At 31.2% G+C, this 12,461-nt stretch overlaps 1 protein-coding gene across 7 annotated transcripts in view; it reads right to left on the bottom strand.

The window, feature by feature from the left end:
- The window catches only part of sNPF (short neuropeptide F precursor), a 164,802-nt gene that overhangs the window by 85,395 nt on the left and 66,946 nt on the right, over positions 1–12,461 (bottom strand). Inside the window, exon 1 of one of the 7 annotated variants that reach the window (XM_070106791.1) lies at positions 5,756–5,783. The exons of 4 other annotated variants lie outside the window; for them this stretch is intronic. The gene's annotated coding sequence lies outside the window, so the exon portion shown is untranslated. Of the gene's footprint in view, positions 1–3,341; positions 3,487–3,589; positions 3,610–5,755; positions 5,784–12,461 lie in introns of those variants that run through there. 2 more of the 7 variants (XM_070106794.1, XM_070106790.1) reach the window with 2 other exon arrangements.

The following is a 12,461-nucleotide window of genomic DNA, read 5'->3' as shown; positions in this document are numbered from 1 at the left end:
AATTTATTTAAAACAACTTTTTTGAGATTTGCTCACATGAACTCATTTTGGTTGAAAAGTGAGTAGTGCTCACCAAGAAGCTCCAAATTTTTTATTCCCTGAATAGGGTATATTAGGTTTGCCAAGAAGCTTGTAACACCCAGAAGAAAACGTCGGAGACCCTATCAAATACATACATAAATAATCAGCATGATGAGCTGATCGTCTGTATAATATTGTTAGTGAAGATCCAAGTTTGACTAAGCGTGAAATTGCTAATGCCATAGGCATTTCGGACGAGCGAGTACCTCATATTTTACATGGAGAATTACATATGAAAAGGCTGTTTGGAAAGTTAGTGCCACACACGTTAACAATTTAATAAAAACTAGATCGAAAACATATTTCTCAGCATAATTTAGAGCGTTTTAAGCAGAATAAAATCGATTTCTTTCATCGTTTTATAACTATGGATGAGACTTGGATCTACTACCATGCTCCTAAATTGAAACAAGAACGTTTACAGTGGACTGAAGCTGGTTGTTCAGCTCCAAAGCAGGTGAAGTCACAACGATCAGCAAAGAAGGTTATGGCATCCGTTTTTTGGGATGCAAAAGGAATTTAGTTGATTGATTATCTACAGAAAGGTAAACAATCAACTCTGAATATTAGTGCAGCCTTTTGGATCAGCTATATGAAAAAATTCGAGCACAAAAGAATAATTTTTCACCAAGACAATGTACCGGCTCACAAAGGTGTTTGAACAGTGAAAAAATTCAATTGAAGTTAAGGGAGATTATATTGAATACAAAAATATATTTCGTACCATCAACATTATATTTTCATTTCGAGCGCTGAAACTTTTCAAGCAATCTGTACATATACAAGTATGTATATGGTATGAATAGAAACATACATACACACTTGTGGCCTTTAATGTGTTGGAAAAATTTAAAAATGTATTTGAATTTTTGTTTAGAAGAGTTTTAGAGTTGGTTCATCTTAAAGACTGAATATACAATATATAATTATAATTGAATCGGTGTATACATATTTATGTAAATGAGTATTCTTTTATTCTCTTATTACGAAACTAAAAAATCTTCATTCAAATCCCCTCAAATTTCGCTTTCTTCCCTTTCATTCCTTTCATAAAAAACTTTTGCTTTTAATTTTCCAAGCACCAACTTTCCTAACTTTCAGCATTGTATTGCCTAAATATCACACACACTCTTGCCATATCTAACGCCTTTAATAGTTTGACTTGTTGAGCGCGTTATTGTTGCTGTACGAACTAAACTTAAGCACTACAAATAATTTTACTCAAAACTTTTGTAGATTAAGCGTCTTGCGGTACCGTGTAACAAGCGTTGTGTCGAATAGCAATTAAGATAAATAACTTTGTCTAAACATTTGCTGATAGAAACACAAACCAGTAGAGTGTATTTGCTTTTTAAATTAATGTGTTACAATATTAGTTAATGCGAAAGTTGGCAGGAGACTTTCTGTAGTTTGCTTGAGCAAATAAGAAAATTAAGAAAAGTGAGGTTAGGTAATTTAAGACAACTATATTAAATGCTTTGAGTGACATAGAATTGATGGAGATTGAGAACATAATGAAGTTTTTACTGCATGTTAATTGGATGAAGTTAGCATAATTCAAGAAATCTTTATAGCATAAAAAGAAGTCATAGACCTTAAGCGATTTACTTTCCCAAACCTTTTGAAGACTTCCAAGGATTTATATAAAAAAATAAAATCGACTTTGTTTTATATGTACAATGATGAAAATAAGCGAACGAAGAATAGAAGGATGGAAGCTTCACAAAACTGATAGAGTTGTCGATAAATTGTTTGTTTTTCTAGCAAGTCTGCTCAAGCTTAATCTTGGTAAAACCAAACATCCAAGATCGAACACTTTCCAAGCACAATTTCTCAAAATGATAATTCTTGAATAATTAGATTAAAAATTGATCGCCGATTTGTGTCTCACATTTTAGCAGGCGTTGGCCAAAGCCAGCTTTTGTCCGACTCAGAGATTCTTCTAACCTAGAATCTTGTGCAGGAAATCTACTGAACTACTCTTAGCGGCGTTCACCTTTTCGCAGTCGAAGAAGTAAGAACTTCACATAACACATTTTAAATAAAAATTTATTTTTTATTTTTTATGGTTATAGTTGGGATTAAAAATTAAAAATAAAATAAATTTTTAATCCGGTTTTTTGGTATTACAAATTTATTTTCTATTATTTTTTAATGCATTATTTGCAACCGTGATTACAACAGATCGGCATTTAAAGCTGTGCTAGTGAGGTTTCTTTTGTTTGTCGAATCATGATCAGCATTTTAACTTGTATCTCACATTTAGATTGATAAGAACCGAAAAATACTTTTCACCTTTTACCCAGATATTGGCATGACTCCCTTTGACAAGTTTGTGCATAATAATATGCTATAATCAAGTAGGAAGTCTCAAATATTTTTTTGATCTTATTCTTTTTCTTTCTCATATGATTATTTTTTGAAACTATGAAGCTTTTCAAATTAAAAACTAGAATTGCAAAGTGCTAGCGTTTGACAATTATTGGATGTTTGGTAAAAAATAGTTCCTTAAAGCTGGGCATGTTATTTTATAGCTGAATAAGAGATTGCAGTCAAATATGTATGTTCCTAAAAGTGTTGCTTGTTATCAGGCTGTTATCAAATTAATTAATTCCCATATTTAACCGCATTCAACTTTCATAGAAAACATCCTTTGGTCCTGGGTTAGGCTAGATTAGCTTTTAATATGATTGGCGAGTCGGACTTGCACAAAAAACTCTTGGAAATTAATTAAACATGATACACTAAAGGCTTTCAATCTAACGCAATCAAGCAAGAAGTGTCAAAATTATTCTACACTTCCGTGCTTACTAGCTTATGAGTGGTAATCTCGAACAATTACAAACAGAACACTGACAACTATGGAAAGACGAAACTAGATCTCATGCGATTCCCACCACCGAAAAAGACTTACGCTAGGCCGCGAAGAAGATTGCGGGCCGTGCGAACTGATAACAAAAAGACAAAAGTACCTTACTTGCAGTTTCCAGCCGTCTCGCTATGGCTAGACAACCTTATAAGAACTGCGAGGCTGATGGAATGTGGAAAATATCTTCACGAAGTTTAGCATAAATTATTGTCCAAGGCAACGCTATAATTTCCGATAAAATGCTCCAAATCGGATCACTATAGCATATAGCTAATGTATAAGTTGATGGATGGAAATTAAGATAGAAATCATTTTTAACTCGAATTAAAAATTGTTTATATCAAACAACGTGGCTACAACAACCAGAGAAAATTTTGCGTTGGATACAAACCTTTTTTCAGATGTAGCTATACATACATATAACTAGTTGCTATAAGAAATGCACCTGTGATGAAAATCATCGGTGGTACCGAAGTTTAAGATTTTTTTGTAAAATTTTAAATTTGGTGAGATAATGTAATCGTTTTCAAATCTTCAAAAAAATTGCTATAATTATTAAATCACTTAGGAGTATTTATCAGTTAAAATAATATTCGTATATAGCTTGCCACAGTTGAAAACTATTAACTATTCGCCTACAAAAATAAAATGCTGGAAGGACACTTTCACTTTTATATAACTATAAATACTGAGCAAACTGAGCGAGGCATAACCCTTTGAGCAACACTTTTTATACTGAACAAAGCTGCCAGATAAATGCGTAGTTTATATGGTTGGCTGTTGTACTAACATACCGATATTGCATACGTACCCATGTAGGACATGTGCTTGTATGTATGTATATAAATATATGGATATATGTGTACATATATATTTGTGTATGTGTGTATGTGTTTGTGTGATTATACTCCAATGAGTGGCCTATAATTAAACATGAAACGAATGCCGCATATGTGTGAACATTTGTAAATACAAGCCAATGTAAGTGTGTATAAATGCGTGCCTTTACACGTCAGTACTCTCTAAGTACAATTTAATTACTCCTGTTTAGATCATGTACTATGTTAGAGTCACATGTTAAACATTTATACAAGATACAAAAGCAAATGACACAATTATGAATTAGTATAACGGTGTATGCGACAAGTAGTATTATTATATATACAGAGATATATGTACATATGTATGTATATATGATTATAAGTATACACGTATATACATATGTGTGTAAGTAGGGTCTATCTTCCATACACTTTGCGTGTTTTTGTAGCACATATACACCGTTAAATGATCTCCATACAGTATCCATGTATATTCATATATATATGTGTATAGTATGTATATGCATATATAATTATAAAACTCACTAATAAAACCTGCTTTATTGCGCAAGTTGACTGACTACACACACAACTTTATTGAGTTTATTAAGTTTGTCAGTTTTTTAGCGCGAAAATCCTTTCTTAATCATATCAAATTTTTGCGACTAATTACAAAACAACGGTTATGTAAGCGATCCCACACAAAAGTTGTAGTTTAGCATTAAACATTAAGTTATACAATATTATATATTTGTATATATCGAACTTATCATGTGTACAAAATACGCCATATTTTTTATTTTTTCTTCGATAGAGGTGAGAACGTAAGTCTAGCGACTGAAAATGTGAATACAGTTTATGGTCTTGATACTTAACAGCCCATTACGTGCAATTCGTCGATTTGATACTTACGATGACAAAGATGTACGATAGAAAAAAAGTAATGGAAATTATCCGACGGTCATGTAAGCACTGTTTCGATTGCCCAGGAACTTAACAATGCCGTTTGGAATCATTAAGATAAGGGTTCCTACGTAAACGGTGGCCAAGCCCGGATTGATGGTCAGGAAAGTTTTGCTAAGTGTTTGATTAAATTGGCGAGGAATCATCTACAATAGTCTCCTCGTCTACAGCCTAACTCTTAATTCGGACCTGTACTGTCAACTGGACCATCTGACGAAAGCAGAAGTTCTTATGCATCCACCTTATATTCTGGACCTGACACTAAGTGATTACTACCTGTTTCTGTCTTCTGTGTCCAATTTTGTAGCTGGTTAAAAATGCGGCTCAAAAGATGCTTGCACAAAACAACTGACACAATGTTTTGTCTATAGGTAAGAGGGTTTCTGTCAAAGTGTCCCTATACAATTCCCTTCAATGCTATTTTGAAGTTATCGAACACAACGGGAAAATACTGATATGATTTTATTCATTTTTACCACCAGTTAATTCAATTAAACGCACTTAATTTCAACAAGAAATGTCAAAAATTGACAGATGTTTGAGGTATAAAATCTGCAATAGTCACTGAAGTCTTCTAATTCGGTACCAGGGGAATTAAAAAGATATTCGAGTACATCGATACAAAAATTTTTACATGAGAGTTAACACCTATCAGAGGCACAAATTGAACTTTTTTTCCTCATCATTTGGTACATATCGTCATGATGATCAAATATGATCAGGACTGACAAGAAACTAAAAATATAATAGTTTCTCCGTAGGTATTGACTTATTGTTGTTTCGACTTATTACCAAGTTTTAACTCAATATTTCACTGAAGTTATCTATCTGAAGTGTCTATCTGTCTAATGTCTAAACTCTATCATATATAACGGTATTAGGAACCACTATAGAAAAAAATAACGTGGAGGATTTTGTTTTTTTTTTGTCTATTTAGCATTTAGAAAGTTAACTCGACTTGAGCTATTCTTCCAAAGGACAACAAACTTTATCAGATAAAGAAAATTGATTTGCAACTTACCAAATAAAGTAGATTAGATTATTGATTAGTGTAATTGTGATAATGCATACCTGAAAAGATAAAACGATATTATCAAAAATCAGTGTAATAGAAATAACAGCAAAAAGTTATAGTCTTCGATTATAGCATTGGTTTAGTATCTTTTATGTACACGTAGAACATATTTTACAAAAATGGATGTTGTTAGCTGTCTAGCTTGGGCACGTAGTCAACATAAAACGCTCATAGTTTTCATTTAAACACGTTTGGACATAGGCTTGACATCAATCGAAAAAAGCAAGACTGTATAAAATACCTCAAAATTCTTATTTTCTTTAAATAAGGTATATGAAAAGTTTTCTAGAACTCAGCACTTAAGAAATATTTTAAAATGAAGTTGCCATTAGCCAGAAAGTGAAACCGAATAAAAATTTACAATGTGTGTGCCAAACATAAGATGTTTACACGAACGTGTTTGATACGGTTGTAATTCGAACATGTTTTGAAATGAAGTTGCCATCGATCGAAAGAGCAATAGCTATAAATGGCTTCTTTTTGAAATAAGGCCTCTGAAAAATATTTATGAGCTCATCATTTAAAAAATATTTTACCGAACAAATTTTTACAATGTGTGACACAGACACAGTGTTTGGAACGGGTTTGATTCGAACATGTTTTGAAATTGAGTTGCCACCAAACAAAAAACGTGAAAATGCAGAAATGGATAAAATCTGTCAAATATGTGGTTTCTAAGTGAAAATATACTAGATGGTTTTATTTCAATTATTAAACTGCTCTTATAATAGAGTTGCCACATATTCTAATTTAAAAGCAAAAAGTGTAATATACCAAAATTGAGTAAAATTACTTGGGGGATTATATATTTTAAAATATTTCTCAAAAGCGTTGCCATCTATCATAAAAATAAAAATATAAAAACAATTTACAAAATATTTGCTACAAGTAGTGTGTTTAATTTTTTTGAAAAATTGTTTACCAAAAATATCGACTTGAATTAAAATAAAAAATAAGGTAATTTTTTTTTAATTTTAATTTTGCTAAATCAAAAATCTACGCAATCATATTTGTCGGCACGTGTTTTGGTATGGAATTAAGTTTAGGCAGAAATAGTGCTGGCATATCTGCATACATACATACAACTCACCACGAAACATCACTAATAAAAATTGAACGGTGTGTAGGCAGTAAATAATGCAGACAGGCATGAATAATAATTTTTGTATATATTTTGGATATATGCTGATTAGATTTGACTGGCAAAAATATATGCATACTGCCATTGCAATATATTTTGACAAGTAGCAATTTGAGGAAATTACAACTTGTTGCAGCCTATTTTCGGGCGTTGTACCTAAATTATTAGGTTGTAAGCCACCATATGTGGAGACTGTTTTTTCATTGTTCGTTTTTACTCATATCATTGCTTTGAGGCGGAAGGTATATGTAGATCATAATCTAATGATTATTATTTATCGATAAGTGCTATTCAACAGTGTCATCAATTTCACAATTTTTTTCTTCATACAATGTGATTCGCTGTAGGTCATAGATTGGTTGAAAAGTTTCTGCTCTCACCAAGAAATAGCACTACTCGCTCCACATTTTTTTGTTTTCAAGCTGGTACATCTGTCGTGAGAACACATGCAAAGTTTCAAGACATTCTGTCAATTAATTATTTGTTTGTAAGCCATTTGAAGTTGACGTGTCAGAGTATTTTTTTAATATGGAAAAATTTAATATCGGGCAGTGATTAGATTTCTTGTTTTGACAGGTTTAAAAGCAAATGAAATTTATGAACAATTGCAATAGGTATTTCGGACGAACGAGTATCTCATGTTTTACAGGGAGAATTACATATGAAAAGACTGTTTGGAAAGTTAGTGCCACACACGTTACCAATTTAATAACAACTAGATCGAAAACATATTTCTCAGCATAATTTAGAGCGTTTTAAGCAGAATAAAATCGATTTCTTTCATCGTTTTATAACTATGGATGAGACTTGGATCTACTACCATGCTCCTAAATTGAAACAAGAACGTTTACAGTGGACTGAAGCTGGTTGTTCAGCTCCAAAGCAGGTGAAGTCACAACGACCAGCAAAGAAGGTTAAGGCATCAGTTTTTTTGGGATGCAAAAGTAATTTTATTGATTGATTATCTACAGAAAAACAAAACAATCAACACTGGATAATATTGCAGCTGGATGAAAAAATTCGTGAGAAAAGACTTGTTTTGCAGCACAAAAAATCATGCCTCACCAAGACAATGCACCTGCTCACAAAGATGTTTTAACAATGACAAAATTCAACGAATTAAAGTACGAATTGCTTAAGCATCCACCGTATTCACCAGATTTGGCTTCCAATAACTACTACCTCCTCAGAAACCGGAAACAGTTCCTTCGTGGAAAGCGTTTTTTGTTGAATGAAGAAGATATTATATATCATTATAGGGATGGCATAAAATGATTGGAGGATCATTGGTATAAGTGTATTGAAGTTAAGGGAGATTATATTGAATACAAAAATATATTTAGTACCGAAAACATTATTTTTCATTTCGAGCGCAGAAACTCTTCAACCAACCTGTATAAGTGATATTAGGGACTGCTGCTTCTTCACTTATCATCACTTATCTATGGTGTTTACCTATGTTTGTATTTATGTACTACTAGCTTATAACTATATATTTGTTGTTAGCACTGATAATCAACTACCATAAACTAGAAAGTCGTACGTCACGACTAATCGCTTTGCTTCTGCTGTCAATCATTGTTCTTTTTTTTATCCTAATTTAAGCGACTTAGATATGTATGTACATAAATATGAGATTAACTGGCTTTTCTTGGATTTGAATTAGATCCGAGCAGATTTGTCAGATTTACTTGCGTATGCAATGGTATGTATTTTTACTTGACTTATACGCTGTGTGTATGAGTTTATATAATTAAAATAATTAAAAAAAATTGGACTTAAGAATTGGAGGTATAATAAATCACAAAGACGATGAGCAGTTGTCTAAGTTCGATTTGACATTTATTATGGTCGAATTCCCTAATATCACGATAAAAATTTACTTCAAGCCAAACATTTGTATATCTGAATAAGAGCATGTAAGGTAACCCTAAGTTCGGCAGCAATTTTCTAATCATATTATGTTTAAAATAACATATTCACTTATCGCCAATAATAATAGCGTTAATCGGTATTTCAGAATTAGGTCAAGACCGATTTCATCCATATTTAACGGTAAACACATTGTAGCAAAGAATATCTTACATATTGACCAACATAAACGGTAGTCAAAAATCACTATGTTGGGTTTGAGGAACGATCTGGACCGATTTAGAGCATTTAACTAAATATAAGCCCAACTCGCACACAGAAAAATCGACGCCAAATTATATCAAATTAATATTTATTCGAAATGACTTTTATTTGCCTTCCAGCACGACTTGAGACGATCTGGCTACTTATAGATTGCGAGAAGCACTCATGCATGATAACAAGGGCTCGCTTCAACGACGTAATATTCAGGTATCGATTACGATTAGAGCAAGCCATACCTTCTAATATAATTCATCCGTTGATATGAAGTCCGGAACGTTGTTTTTCAGCCACAGTTGTATCGTTTTTGCCTTGTGAGCTGGAGTAGAGCCTTGATGGAAGGTTCACGGTCTATTGGCCAATATCTCGGTTGAGAGGTTTTCCAAGACGGTCGTTTGATATACGAGGCCGATGTTTTCACACCTTTCTCACAAAACCCAATCGCAACTCACCCCTTACCATACCATTATAAACACGGCCTCTTTAAACCCTCGAGATGAGTTGGACTTCCCATTTACGTTGCGTTTCTCCTTGAATGCGGCCGTGATCAGTTATATAAGATAACGCTTGTACGCGGTGAGCCTCAAATCTTCTTTAATAATGACCAATATGGATTTTTGCGAAATTTGCATTTCCCCTAAAAAGATTTTTTATTTTCTCAACGGTTTTCGGTCGATACGTTTCTTCAGGCTTTGATCACTTTTGGAGTCCTCACAGTGGGCAGACGGCCGGATCCTTGCGGGTAGTGTACTCCACCGGTATTCTCAAACAACTTCACAGCGCTATTATGAAATCCTAAAGATTTCTCTACTACAATAAGTTTCCATGATTGTAAACAAGTGATGTCAAAAAATCAATAAAGGATCGAAAATTATTTTATATAATCTATGCACATTTTTGACTCCAAATTAGACTACTTGTATATCTATTTAAATATATTAACTTAATTTGGTTAAAATATCTAAAATCATCATGTTATATACACTGAGGCTAGGGGAGGAAAGGATGATATTCGAAGTCAAACTTAAAATTACAAAAAAATCCAATCTTTTTTTACAAATTTTTTTTTTTTAATTATCTAAAGAATTTTTTGTAGAGCGTCAAATTTCCTATATTAATATAATTTGGTTCAACAATCCGTTAAACCAGTTCAGAGTTGCAAAATTCCAAATTAAAAAAAAAAAATTTCCGTGTTATTTAAATGGGAAATAGAAATCTGCGATGCGCAACCTCTTAATATTAACATTAAGGGCTCTGATTTTCACAGCTGTCTTTTTACATCTCCATGAAAGTTTTCGCGTGAGGATTTCGAAGAAAAAAATTAAATTTTTGTTTTTTTTGAATCACTAACAATTAGACTAACAATTTTTTATACCCTGAACAGGATATACATCTGTTTGTAATAACCAGAAGGAAAGGAAGTTGCTCATTTGTCGGAACCGATATCGGACACCTATATGATATCGCTAAAATACAAACTAAATAATACAAATCAAGTTTTTATATGGAAATTATTCATTTCTAGTTATTCGTTTTTTTGATATTTACCCCAAATACACGAGTAGATGTATTTTAATTACATGTGATCAAGGTGATTAAGATTACATTACAACTTAATTACATTATGCTTTTTGTAGTTTTGAAGCTGTTATTTATTTATTGCGGTTTATTCGATCGACATTGAACATAATTAGAATAAATAAGTGAAATTCAGATTCAATTTACAGAAATATTCCAAAAACAAAAATACTTTATATTTCACACATTAGTTTACAAATTCTCTTTGTCAATATACAAATTTGCTGTCTCATGAAACTTGCATAAACAGAGTAATGCAATGGAATTACGAATAAACAAGTAAGGAACTTCTAAGTTCGGATGTAACCGAACATTTTATACTCTCGCAAATTCAAATGGTATACTCGTTTTAATAAAATTCCAAAACTGTGAATTTCAATGTAAACAAAATATAAAAGCAAAAAATTTTATAACCTAGTTTTTTTCTTAAATTAATTTATAATATAAGGATGCCCATTTTATATTAAAATATTTCTTTAATTTTTTTTTTTTTGGTAATGAAATAAGATTAAAAATTTGAATTAAAAGTGTATGTAAAATTTAAATCTATAGAGTTGCCATAGGAATTCAAACATAATATATAAAGAAAATTATAAATTTGTAAGATTATTATGGGGTAAAATGATAAGATAAGTATAGGGTGTGCAAACGCTTATATATATTTTCAAAAATTAAAAATTTACCTCAAAGCTTTTAATTTTAATGTAGATCAAACATTAAAGCTAATTTTTAATCGAAATTTACAATTAATCAATATTTAGGGGTATTAACTGGGAAACTAGGGAAAAAACTACAAACTGTTAATCTAATTTTGATAATGCCATATGATCTAAATTAAAGACAAAAAAAAAAAAAATAAAACATATTTTTTAAATATTAGGAAAATACTGAAAACTGTTAGTTTTAATTTTGCTAATGGCATAAGACTAAAATTTTTAATAAAATCGTTTTAAAAAGGTTCGACGAAAGCTATTACATGAATACAAGTATATCTCTGAAAAGTTAAAAGATAAGCAACTAATACTTTGTAAAAAAAATTATAGTTCCGAGGATATAATTTATAATATTATAAAAAAATGTTATACTTCTAAAAATTAAAAAAATAAAAAAACAACTAAGCAAATAATAATAGCAACTAAATATTTTATATAATACAGAAGTGATTTATTGAAATTTAAAAAAAATATGTGTTATGCTAATGACTTAAGAAATTCTGTTAGAACTTTATAAATGTTTTTTTTCTCATATTGACATTATTAACACAATTTAATGCATTACATATCGAGTTTTTTGTATTGAAAAGGTATGAAAAAATGTAAGAAAAACAAGTGAGAAAGAGCGAAGCTCGGGTGTAACCGAACATTTTATGCTCTTGCAACTGGCAAGAATCAAAGCTCGGGAAATTCCTTTAGGTGTTGGTAAAACTTTACATTAAGAAATGTTGCAAAAGAATTAAACAAAAATAAATTACAATCAAATTTGGTATCATATTTACTTATTTGAAGGTTAAAGACTCACTTAGTTCTATTACTATAATTTACTTACCATCAAAAATATATACTCGTATGTGCGGGGAAATACCTTCCGGTGTTGGCAAAACTTTATATTAAGAAATTTAGCGAAAAGGTTTAACTTCATTGTTCGACGAAATGGTGAATGGATTACAATCAAATTTGAATTTATTTTATTTATCATAAAATCTTCTAAAATCAGAATAGACGACTCAGTGGTATATCTGAGAACTAATTTTCAAGCAATTTTATAAATATATATACATATTATACTAACATATTATGGAAA

The sequence above is a fragment of the Bactrocera oleae genome, chromosome 3 (genome assembly GCF_042242935.1).
Source record: "Bactrocera oleae isolate idBacOlea1 chromosome 3, idBacOlea1, whole genome shotgun sequence".
In the NCBI taxonomy this organism is placed as follows: Eukaryota; Metazoa; Arthropoda; class Insecta; order Diptera; family Tephritidae; genus Bactrocera; species Bactrocera oleae.
This window is presented reverse-complemented; position numbering and strand designations above follow the sequence as displayed.